This window comes from Lactuca saligna, chromosome 8, assembly GCF_052625555.1.
Source record: "Lactuca saligna cultivar CGN05327 chromosome 8, ASM5262555v1, whole genome shotgun sequence".
Classification (NCBI taxonomy): domain Eukaryota; kingdom Viridiplantae; phylum Streptophyta; class Magnoliopsida; order Asterales; family Asteraceae; genus Lactuca; species Lactuca saligna.
In genome coordinates, this window is record NC_136424.1 from 253,534,714 (window position 1) to 253,548,110 (window position 13,397).

The window sequence follows — 13,397 nt, forward strand, 5'->3', positions numbered from 1 at the left end:
GAGATCCTCAACCCTAGGAAGTGAATACTCCAGTATCTCCTCGTGAGGAGCGACTTCTAGGTAAAATTACCAGTGTTATTCGACAAACTCTCGAAGAACACAAAAAGAATGATGATAAAGGAAAAGAGAAAGTCACTGGAGAATCTTCAAGTGGAAAGGTGAAGCATCCTTCGTTCAAAGATTTCAAGAGTAGTGGTGCTACGAAGTTTTCTGGTGTCCTTAATCCTATAATTGTTCTAACTTGGATTCAGAACACCGAGAAAGTATTTCGTGTTTCTCATGTGGATGATGAAGACAAGGCTATCTATGCTTCTGCAATGCTCATTGGAGAAGCTTTAGTCTGGTGGGAAGCAACATATGAAGCTCTCGATGGATGTGACTAGGAGAACTTATCTTGGGAGTTGTTCAAAACTCGTGTGCTAGAGAAGTATTGTCCTCTAGATATGAGGAGAAGATTAGAGAAGGAATTCCTCGAGCTTAAACAAGGAGGAATGATTGTGAATGAGTATGAAACTCAATTTAATCAAAGAGCAAGGTTTGCTACGAAGTATATTCCAAATGAAGACGAGAAAATTCAGTTATTCATGGAGGGACTACGACACGAAATCCATGATTTCGTTGTCAACCGGGATGTTCTGTCATTCGATAAAGCCGTTGAGTATGCTCAAAGGCGTGAGCATGACTTAGAAATACGTGGTGCCACTCTTACTATTCCAAAGCATCCACGTACTGAAAGAACTACTCCTGTTTCCCCTATTCCACCAGCTCAATCTATTCGAACTGATCCAAGCAAGCAATCACAATCTCAGAGTGCTTTTCGTGGCCGTGGTAGGTCACAATCTTTTTCTATTCAATCACCGTCATGTTGCGTTTGTGGAAGGAATCATCCGAGTCAATGCAAAATAGACGAGGAATCCATTGTCTGTTATGGGTGTGGAGAAACAAGTCATATCAAGCCAGCTTGCCCAAGGAAGGATGTGACTTGTTATGCGTGTGGTATTACTGGCCACAAGAAGCGTTTTTGCCCTACTCTTACCAGCCAAGTGACGGGAAGTCAAGCTTCTGTTCAACAACCAGCGAGAAGTCAAGTCCCTATCCAACAAATGAAGAATACTCAAACTAAAAAGGAGGAGGTGCCAAAAGCTAAGGGTCGTGCATTCCAGATTACCGTAGAGGAAGCACGTGAGGACCCAAATATCGTGACGGGTACATTTCTTGTCAACTCTAGACCTGCTCACATCTTATTTGATTCTGGTGCCTCGGATTCTTTCGTATCTTATGAATTTGCGCATTCTTTTCAAACTGTTTGCTATGCACTCGCGCAACCATTTCATGTAGATACTGTAGGAAGTATATCATTACTTGCTGATAAAATCAATAGGGATTGTGTCATAGAAATTGAAGGCTATAATTTTCTTGCTAACCTAATCCCTATCTCCTTATCCAATTTCAATATTATTCTCGGCATGGATTGGTTGTCAAAGAACCATGCAGAACTCTTGTGTTACGAAAAGATGGTACGCATTCCTATTGAAGGGGAAGATCATATTCATGTCTATGGTGAACAAAGAATCTTAAAAATAATCTCTTTCCTCAAAGCTCGTAAATTCATATCGAAAGGTTGTCCTATCTATCAGGCCTATACAGTTGACATCTCAAGAAAGGAGAATAAAACTGTAAATGATATTCCCATTGTTAATGAAAATCCCGATGTTTTCCCCGATGATCTGCCTGGACTTCCTTCGGACAGACAAGTAGAATTCCGAATTGACCTTGTGTCCGGTGCTGCTCCGATTGCAAAGACTCCTTATCGTCTTGCACCAGCCGAGATGAAAGAAATGATGATCCAACTGCAGGAATTACTTGACAAAGGCTTTATTCGACTAAGTACCTCTCCCTGGGGTGCTCCAGTATTGTTTGTCAAGAAGAAGGATGGATCTATGCGAATGTGCATTGATTATCGTGAGCTGAATAAGGTGACTATCAAGAACAAGTACCCACTACCTCGCATCGATGATTTATTCGATCAACTTCAGGGTGTTAGCTATTTCTCAAAAATTGATTTGAGATATGGCTATCATCAGTTGAAAGTACAAGAGCAAGATGTACCGAAGATCGCTTTCCGTACCCGTTATGGGCATTTCGAATTCCTTGTCATGCCATTCGGTTTGACAAATGCTCCTGCCGTATTCATGGATATGATGAATCGAGTGTGCCGCCCAATGCTCGATAAGTTTGTCATCGTATTCATTGACGATATTCTAATCTATTCTAAGTCTGAAGCCGATCATGCCGTTCATATTCGTGAAATCTTAGAACTTCTTCGAAAGGAGAAACTTTACGCTAAAATCTCGAAATGTGAATTTTTGCTCCGTCAAGTTCAATTTCTCGGCCATATTATTTCTAGTAACGGTGTATCTGTAGATCCCATCAAAATCGAAGCCATTCGAAATTGGGAAGTGCCCCGTAATGCTTCCGAAATTCGAAGTTTCTTAGGTCTCGCGGGATATTACCAAAGATTCATTAAAGACTTTTCTCGTATAGCCGTACCTCTCACAAGTCTTACACGGAAGGAAGTGAAGTTCGAATGGGGTGAAGATCAAGAAAAAGCTTTCTCAACTCTAAAAGATCTTTTGACTCATGCTCCCATCTTATCACTCCCAGAAGGTGATGATGATTTCTCCATATATAGCGATGCTTCAAGATTGGGACTCGGTTGTGTGTTGATGCAACATGGTAAAGTGATAGCCTATGCCTCAAGACAACTGAAAGATTATGAAAAGAATTATCCCACTCATGATCTTGAACTCGCTGCAGTAGTATTTTCCCTAAAACTTTGGAGACATTACCTTTTTGGTACGAAATGCCAATTATTTACCGACCACAAGAGTCTCAAGTATATATTCAGTCAGCAAACTCTGAATATGAGACAACAACGAGCCATGGAGCTGATCAAAGACTATGATTGCGAAATCCTATACCATCCTGGAAAGGCTAATGTGGTTGCAGATGTACTTAGCAGGAAAGTTTATCATAATAGTATGTGTTATACTATTACTCACACTACGGTGAAGTTCACCATTCTTGATGAACTAGAGAAGTGGCAAGTTGAAGCCTTAAAGCCAGAAAATGTAAAGAAGGAAGGAATGGTACATTATGCCAATGTTTTACTTGATGATCCACGAGGATTAAAAGTATTTAAGAATCGGCTATGGATTCCAAAGATTGGTGGATTAAGACAGAAGATTTTAGATGAAGCTCATATATCTAAACTATCAATACATCCTGGTACAAGTAAAATGTACTATGATGTAAGAGCTGATTATTGGTGGCCTGGATTAAAGAGAGACATTGGAAGATATGTACAGGAATGCTTAGTATGCTTACAAGTCAAAATAGAACACCAAAAGCCTTATGGAACTCCAGAAAGCCTTAGTGTTCCTGTATGGAAGTGGGAAGAGTTGTCCATGGATTTTATTACCAAATTGCCAAAGACTGCTCGACAGCATGATAGCATTTGGGTCATCGTCGACCGTCTGACTAAGAGTGCACATTTTCTCGCTATGCGTGAAACGACTCCAATGGAGAAATAGGCACAAGTATACTTGGATGAAATTGTTGCAAGACATGGTGTGCCACTAAAGATCATTTCCGATCGCGATACTCGCTTCACTTCTCACTTTTGGGCAAGTATGCAACGCAAATTGGGATCCCGAGTTACTCTCAGTACCGCTTACATGGTGAGTATTATGGAGTATTATGGAGGTGGCACCTCCAAAGTCAACTCCCCCCTTCCATTTCATTTTTCATTTTTTTTTATTGATGACGGGCTGAGGGTTCTTGGGCTAGGAGAAAGGGTGGAGTAGTTTAGGCCTTGACTTGCCTTTACTCGAGATTGGGCCCAATAATTACTTTTCGGCCCAATGGGCTCATTAGATAACTCACAACCCATTTTGAAAGAAAAAGGGAGTTCATGGCCCATTAGGGAAAATTAATTCATTAATGGCCCAATAAGGCCCATTAAGAGTAAACTAATTTATTTTTGACCCAAAATGTTAAGTTTTATGGAAGTGGGTCCAATTAGATTCCAAATAGGGTTTCCAAGCCCAAAATGCTTGAATTAGATGCTCATTGGGCCATTAGGCCCAATAAGGAAATCCTAGTCCATTATGGACTTAAACCATGGTTCTTAGGGCTTCAGTCTCTTTAATGAACATCAATGGAGAATCTAAATGAGCATTGAGTGATATTTTTACTTAGAGTATATGTTTAAAAAAGGTTGAATGATTACACGAGAATAGAATTTCCTAGCTAAAATGCTAGTTGTGACAGTGGAGCTATATCATGGAAATGTTCAAAACAAAAAATTATAAATGGATCCATCATGGAATATGAGTTTATAGTACTAGATAAAAGTGGAGAATAAGATGAATGGCTTCGATAATTTTTGGAAGATATATCGGGATAGCCTAAACCAGTTTCTGCAATCTCAATCCATTGTGATAGTCAAACGGCAATTGGTGTTATATATAATGGTAAGTCTCGACATGTACTTCAAATACACACCACCATTCGAAAACTAATCTCAACTAGAGTTATCTCAATCAACTACATAAGGTCCAAGCAGAACATTGTGGATCCACTAAGCAAAGGGTTAAATAGGGAGTTAGTTTCAAAGTCGTCAAGAGAAATGGGATTAAAATACATGAATGAATAAGTTACTATGAAGGAAAACCCAACATAGTTGACAAGAGATCCCAAGATCTAGGTTTAATGGGACAACCTACTTGCATATAACATAAGTGAATCACTATAGGGGTCAACCCCAACTCATTCCTATAAAAAAATTGTGATGCATATTAAGCTTACAATAGTCGATGATAAGCTGAAATAATCAAATCTTAGCTTTTAATGATTATTATAGAATCACCTATGTGAGATAGAAGTGTGTTCGCTTCGAAGGGGATTAAATGAGAAAATTCCTAAGAGCTCTTATAGAACCATGAAAGTGTCCATAACCATAATGGGCACATCAGTGAAAACCTAACTAGGTCAGAGAGAATCACGTGAGACATGTATTTATTATTTACACAAATTACAGAACAGTTCAAGGACATTGAGTCTACTAGTCTTCTAGTAAAATAGATATGTATCTCATGGGAAGGTTCAAAGGGTAATACCTACCTATCTTATGTATTATTAAACTGCTAGATTATACTTAAGCATCTTGAAATTATATAAGTAATTTTCATTCATGTGGGATATTGTTGGATAATTAGTTTTACTAATTTCAAAAAATGGGTTTTTCCCAATTATGAGCATGAATTTTGTACCCTAAATATAATGAAAATAGACTAATGATTATATATTCGTGTTCTCCTCCATGATACTTTCGTTTCGATATATCACACATCCAAAATAGATTAAAGGTGAATAAGAAATTACTTGTCAAGGTAGGGTAGTTGGAAGAGAACAAATAAATGAGTTAAATGGGTTTTAACTCATCCCACATTGGAGGGGGCATGAAAAGAAAATGGGTTTATAACTACAGAGTCTAGCTAGCTTTTTAAGACTTATAGAACCAAGGTTCTCTCTTGCATGCAAGGGATGGTGCAAATACGAGCAAATTTGGCTTGGGTTCACTGAACTTATGTGAGAACGCGCATCCTAGGGGTAAAAATGTACAACTGGTCGATCAAAAAAGTTCAAGAACCTTTTTTGCAATTATTTTTATTTTTCATACTAGTTGTAAACCCTAAATTAAAAGTCATTAATCATAAATTTTGGTTTTGATTTCTTGATCAATTGCGTCATTTACTTTTTACAGTTATGACTTTGTATTAATCACATTAGTTACGCTTTTTGACCTATATTATTCTAAGTATAAATAAAGGCTTCAGGCTACTGATTGAACACCCTAAATGAAACAAACTACTACTCTTCATCTCTTATGTTTTTGCATCATTTTCGATGTCTTGCTGCAACCAAAGTATTTTTCGTGCCAAGTAAGGATTCAATTAACCTAGAAGAGCCATTTATTGTTGTTGTATCATGGGAAACAAACACGCATATGGGGCGGATGTGTTTTAAGGAAACTGTGTTTAACACAGGCCTCAACCACTTTTCTTTCTATTTTGTTTTTTCATGCAGTTTTGGGTGATACTTTCCGTGACATCCCCAAAATCTCGGTCAGAAAAGACCGGTTTCATTTATGCTTTTAAAATAGTTTCAGAGTAAATACATTGATTTAAAAGAGTTGCGGAATTTGTTCCCGAAAACAAAATTAGATAAAATAATATTTACCAAAGCATTTCATAAAGGAATACATTTTCATTAGATATCAAAACTTGGGATGTCATGTTCTGATACAGACCAAAAAGCATAAACGGCATATTACAAGCCATACAACAGTTATATACAACTACAAGCTTATATACAAAACAACTTGACGATTCATCCATCTTATGCCCTCGCGCCACTTCCTGTAATACAAATAAAACTGAGTGGGTCAGGCTTGGGAGCCTGGTGAGCATATAGGGTTTTCAACCCACAATAAATAATTATATTTAATTCAACAATCAACAATAACCCGATTACCCATTCCTGTTATCCTCACTTTACGTCCCTAAAACAACAACTATCACAAGGGACCTAATCTAGGATTTTCATTGGGACGGACATTACTGCAAAGGGGTTACCTCAACAGTAGATGTCTTAAAGGCAACCGTGAGGGGGATAGAGTACACCGGTGAACACATCGTTCACAACACCTACAGGTTGTGAACTTGCTAGCGTTCCACATGACTTTCTATTAAGAGTCCGTGGTCGTCATCCATACTCTGCTAGATGACTAGATTAACAACAACAACATCGAGGCCTCTCATCTATTTATCACACATTAACTATCTACCCATGTTCTACCCAATATATTAATAGATAAAAATATAGATTTTTATAGATAGTTTAAAACTTGTATATCATTCTCATTCAATACATATTCCAAACAACAGATGAGACACATACACATAACATGTATTTCATAGAGAACAAATCATATCTATGAGATAGAAGAAAGTGAATATACATTCACACATATAACAACAAAATATACACATAACATTTATTTTATATAAAATAATTCATAATTATACGTTAGAAGAAAGTAGCTACACACTCACTTGATAAGACGATGATTGGACAGCGCCTCGTCTCTTAAAATAATCTTTTGCGACGAAACCAGGATGTTTTCCTCCAAAACCGGGCTTTACGCGGGCAGAGCTTCGGCTCCGGAATCTTTCTTCTCGGGGTCTTCAGGGCTCGAGATTAATACCGGGGCTTCAAGATATTTCTTGCACGCAAAATGATGAAAAAATGAGAGAGAAATGAAGAAGTGAGCAAAGAAACTCGACTGTCATCGACTTCTATTTATAGGGGCTGAAACCCCGATTTACGTTGGGCGTACCTCAAAGTTACGCTGGGCGTAATGCTCGTCGACATGTACGTTGGGTGTACATCTACGTACGTTGGGCGTACTGGGTGGCTAAGGCCGGATGAGTCATGGGTTCGGTATTATCCGATTTTATAATTAAATAAATATATTTTAATTATTTAAAAACTTCAGAAATTCATATATTCCTCATACGAACTCCGTTTTCAACGTCCTTTATATCCTCTCGTAGGTGAGACTTCTACAACTTTCATTTAGACTCGGTCGGCTGATTTCGACTTTATTTTTATTATATTATTTTTAGTAGGTCGGGACAAGAAAACTCCGTTATAAACTCATAACTTATTCATCCGACGTCCGTGTTCGTCTGTCTTTTTACCGTTGGACTACTATCGACGAGATCTTCGATTCTTGTTTAGATTGTGTCGGCTAAAAACCGCTCAATCTCAAATCGAGTATTCGGGCTGCATATCGCTAAGTCGAAACTTCGAAAAATCATAACTTCCTCATACGAAGTCAGCTTTGGGCGTTCTTTTTATGCACACTCTCAGTTTAATGTATTCTATGACTTTCATTTACATTACTAAGGCTAAATATCGCTCTACAGTAAATTCACTATTTACGCCGCGCTGTGCCGTACCGGTTCTGTCGCGAAACTTCAACAGGTCATAACTTCTTCGTTATAACTCGAATTGTGGCATTCTTTATATATTTGTAAAGCTCGTTACGACCACTACGTCTTCATGTATCGATATCAGGCTTATCTAATATTTTATTTTAACTCATATTTTTATCCTTAATTCATTTAAGTTACACAATTAAGCACAAAACACGTAATACTCAAATAATACATATTTATTATTTCAAGACGGGTTACAAAGGTTAACCTAGACTATTACGTCTCTATTAATGATAAGCCCAGAAACACAAACGTTACATCTCCTAACAAATCTTGACTACCGTGGTTTAGATATCTGGGCTTTATTATATTCATTGTGTGATTTAGAAGTTGAGAAATTGAGCCACTTATTTCTTAGATTTAAAGTTGTAGCTTGGACTTGGGGTGTGTTTTTTTGTTAGAATTTACCCCCACATGAGTGGTATCGATACAAGAATTTTTCATGTAGCTCGAAAATGCTTCCATGGTTGCAAAGAATAAGGAAATTGAAGTAGTGATTTTCACTACTATTTAGGTGATATGGAGATTCAAAAATGTCACGATATATGGGGAAAACGATACATAATGAAATGACTGTTGATTCGATAAATGAGTTTTCTTTTATTTGGTTTGCTAATCATAATATGAAAATAACTACTAAATGGGTTAATTGGTTACGATACGAAACCCCATAGAAGTTTGTAATTTGTTGTGGTTCTTTGCTAGTTTTTGGGTTTTATTGAATGTTGGTTGTTTAAAAGAAAAAGTAAAAATGGTATTAGCAAAAAGTTATATATATATATATATATATATATATATATATATATATATATATATATATGATCAAATGAGAACATCAAAAAGGTTGAAAAAGCAAGAACAAAGTATATTCATTTGTGATTCCATGTATTTATTTGTAGAGAAATGATAAATTTTTACGCATTTAATTTCAATTGAAAAGAAAAAGCATATTCATGTTGATTGTGCGTAAAAATTTATCATTTCTCTACAAATCAATACATGTAATTCACAAATGATATATATATATATATATATATATATATATATATATATATATATATATATATATACTAGCTATTACTCACGCCAAACGATGGATACAAATAATTTTTTCAGATTTAGTTTCTAAAGACAATTAACTCTTTTATGGAAATTATTTGCAAATGAGTAAGAACACATGATAGATCATATATTTTTCAAATTTTGGAGTTCCTTTTTATTTTATTTTTTAAATTGTTTTCCAAAAAAACCTCTATACTTATTTTTGCAAATTGCAATGTCTATTTTTAAACTGTTTTCCAAATAAACATCTATACTATGTTTGCAAATCGCAATGTCCTTTTCGAATCTAATGTCACCATTTTTCTATCAAATGTTTCATTTAGCGTGCTAATATCATACATGTAGTTCTAAATGGTTATTTTCACTTTTATTAACAATCTAACTATAATCAACTTTTATTTATTGAATAAAATTTATAATTTTTTTTAAACAACTAAATTATTTGTTTAAGATATTAATATTTGGAAACAAATGATCCATGCCAAAAAAAAAAAGAGTAGAAAATTGAAAAAGATTATAAATATAGAATCAAAATTTGATATGAAAATATATCGATATCATAGTCAATTTATAGGAAAAAGAGTTGTAATTTTTGATATTTTTATATGGTATAATTCTTGGAGATAAGAAATATTATTTAGATATAGTTTTTTAGGTTTTTTAAGTTTATTTATTATTGAAAAAAGAAAGCTTTTATTTTATTCCTAATAAATCATGTACAAAAACCAATAAATAAATAGCCAAATAAAGTTATGGTGAACCAACCATTACTCGTTTTGTTTCGATGTTTTGAGGTAATAATAAAATTGGCATTATGGGGTTTAATTTTTTGTAAGAACTCTAACTCTACACTTGTATGCCCAAAAATTGCCAATTTGGGAACACGAGTGATTTTTGTTGTCAAATGCCATGGAGCTGCTTATGTTCATGTGGGTCGTGATGGAATCCTTAGCTAAGTCGGGTGTGGTTATGTTGAAGTTGAATGACTTGATAATGAGCTTAACTGTCGAATATGTTAACACTTTGCTGCAATAATGTTGATTCAACGCCAGGGGAAAGCTACATCCATAAACTTGCATCTTAGTTGTTTAGTGTTCGCTTGTAATGTTTTTATCTATCCATAAACATTCAAACCATTTTTCAACTAAAATATATTTTAGAATGACAAAGCCAATAGCCCCATGCTTACTCGATTCCTATTAAATAAAAACAACACAAAATCATGTGATGAAACTATTTTCATTTTATTTTCCTTTGTAAATAGTACAACTCCATATGCTTAATAAAATTAAGTAGAATGAATGAGGCTAGAAGCAAGCAATTTATTTCCAAAGGAGGAAATGTATTTTTATAATATAAGTTTCCAAAAAAAACATTTTTCGTGAAGAAATGTATTTATTTTACTCATATTTAAATGGTTGAGGTTTTTGTTGCCATTATCCATATGAAATAAGTTGTTGTTTATGATATTAATCACTGCAAGAATGTTTCTTATTGTTAAATAATATCTAATACTCTATTCTTGTCTGCACATATAGAAATTAGAAAGTACCTGGATTTTCAACTCCACCAAGAAACCCATTAAACAATGTAACTGAAACCATCTTTGGTGATGCATTAAAGCAACTGTTAAGATGCCAAAGCACCTACAATACAAGCATTAAACTGTTACAAAAACCTCATAAATATTGATAATCATTACATTAGTCATTTGACCAACCAAATATTTCTATCATGAACCTCATTCGAAAATATTTATTCAACTGTCACATAAATGCATCTACATGGTTTTTTATTTCTAAACATCACTACCTTTCTAGGTTTGGTTAAAGAAAATTATATCAAACCTACAAAATTCTTTTCCATTAAAAAAACAAATCAGCCTACCAAACACTAAACCACAAAAAATGGACATATAAACACAAGTGCATACTAAAATCATCTAATGGTAATTTAAAGCATGCAGATCACAATACTTTTAAGATATTGCTGGCAGATCTATGTTAATAATGTTGTACAATCAAAGTACACAAAGACAGTTCATTTAAACCGAATTCAAATAGAATTAGGTCAAGATTGTTACCTTGAAGAGGAGCAACAGATCTCTATCAATCATACATAAGAAAGATTTTATGATAACACTAATGATAAATAGAAAATAATCATCTATTAAAAGCATAAGCTATATTTTAATAAAAAGGTCAACCAAACATCCATAATAGTTTGAATAAAATCCAATTTTTTAACATCATGACATCAGAAACATATACAAATACCTTTATATGTTCCAAATCCTTATCTATATCTTGTTAAGCTTCATATTGACTTCCCATATTCAGTAATTTTAACATTTTGAAAGTAAAAGTAATGATTTTTATAAACATGTATGCCAATGTATCCTAAAAAAAGTAAAACTTTAAGCCATGATCAAATAAATACGCACCTGTATGATTAATTTTATAAATTGGCGAAGAATAAAAAGAGGGGAAGCAGAGCTAATGGTGGTGTAAACCTGAGAAATGGTGTGGTGGTGATGATAGGGGGGATCTATAGGTAATGTGTGTTGAAAATGGCGGCTGATGAAGGATTTGGTGGTGTTGAAGATAATGGCTATTAGGGATCTTCATAAAACCTGCAATCAAACCAAGATAAAATATATGAATAAATGAACTGATTAATAACAGAAGGAGAGATGGAGAAGAGAGAATAAAACCCACAATGGGTTGGTAGTGATTTTAATAGTGGCGTGACTTTGAAAGGGATTGAAAGAAGGGGAAAAACATTCACATGAAAAAAACCACCGATTCCTTTTCTACAATGAAAAATCATCATAACCCACACATCCAATAGAAAAACGTTTAAAACAACACAAAAGACTATTTAATCCAACAAAAATCATCAATACGAACCTAGAGATGGTTGGGATTGATTGTGGTTGTGGCTCTTTGGGCTTTTTTTTATAGAGAGGGACGGATGAGCACTATCACTGACTCAAAAAATTCATAGTCAAGAAACAGGGGGCTCTGAGAGCTCTAAGCTAGGCTTATTTACGGAGATTATAGCGAGAGAGATGAATGAGTTTGTGATGGTCTCTGATTAATGAGTTTGAAAATTATGGTGGCTAGGGTTTCTCATTACACTAATGGCCAGGGAGGGTGCCCAGGTGGTGAAGATGGAGTGGGGTATGGGTAATAGATTCTGATGGTCTCCGATTGAGGGGGGAAGGAGGAGAATGCAGATGGTTGAGTGTCAGGCGATAGCGGTGTGACGGTTGGTTTGTGATACAGAGCTGATGGCGACGGTGGTATTAGGTGTGAGGTGGTGAAGTTGATGGTGTGTGGTAGTGTTGGTCACAGGTTATGGAGAACGAGGAGAGAGGCGACTGAGTTAAAGACGTAGACGGTGGTGAATGGAGAAGAGCAGAGGTATTATATAAATGGCCAGAGGTATAGCATTAAAAGGCTGAAGATAGGGCAAAATGGTGGGAAGGTCATTGGACCAGATAAGGAATGAGATCAGGTTAAAAGTCATACGTATACGTATATCGACCAAATAAGATGTAATGCATTAACTTATTGTACATGATGCTTTAAGGTGTTGTACCTCTTAAAATTCAGCAAAATATGGTAAATGGTTTTTAAGATATATATATATATATATATATATATATATATATATATATATATATATATATATACCCGCGCCAAGCGATGGATATGATTAATTTCTTTCAGAAATTAGTTTTGAGAAGTGATTAGTTTTTTTGCACAAATAAAGCGATGTTGACAATCTTTGATGAATGTTTCCAAGTCGGAGTTAGTATTTTTTTCAATAATGGTGAAAACTTTATTTTCGTTAAAGATTTTTTTTTTGCTAAATTGTCTTTTGTTGTGATTTTTTTTTTTTTTGAATTCCAAAACATGTCATATTTAAAATAACATTCAATAAACAAATTGACAAATATTGTTTATCGACTAACACTTTTCGGTTTAAAAATCTTATTATGTTATTTTTCTAAGTTTAAAAGGTAAATGTGTTTATGTTTTGGTTTAAAATTAAAATCATGTTTTTGTTTATTGCAAATTGTAATTATAGTGATGTTTTAGTTTAAAAGTAAAAATATTTGTATATGTTGATTTAAAAATTCAAATATATTTATAACTTAGTGTTTAATATGAAAAAGAAATTAAAAAGATGTGTTATTGACTA

At 34.6% G+C, this 13,397-nt stretch overlaps 2 long non-coding RNA genes across 2 annotated transcripts; both read right to left on the reverse strand.

Annotated features, from left to right (window-relative positions):
• Positions 1 to 6,310: 6,310 nt before the first annotated feature.
• LOC145012451 (uncharacterized) lies at positions 6,311 to 8,873 on the reverse strand. Its single transcript, XR_013664518.1, has 3 exons — positions 7,463 to 8,873; positions 7,179 to 7,348; positions 6,311 to 6,482 (listed from the first exon to the last, which is right to left on the reverse strand). It is a non-coding gene; the product is annotated as an uncharacterized LOC145012451 (long non-coding RNA).
• A 1,032-nt stretch (positions 8,874 to 9,905) lies between these two features.
• On the reverse strand, positions 9,906 to 12,674 carry LOC145012450 (uncharacterized). The gene is made up of 4 exons (XR_013664517.1): positions 12,098 to 12,674; positions 11,632 to 11,820; positions 10,741 to 10,834; positions 9,906 to 10,384 (listed from the first exon to the last, which is right to left on the reverse strand). It is a non-coding gene; the product is annotated as an uncharacterized LOC145012450 (long non-coding RNA).
• Positions 12,675 to 13,397: the final 723 nt, after the last annotated feature.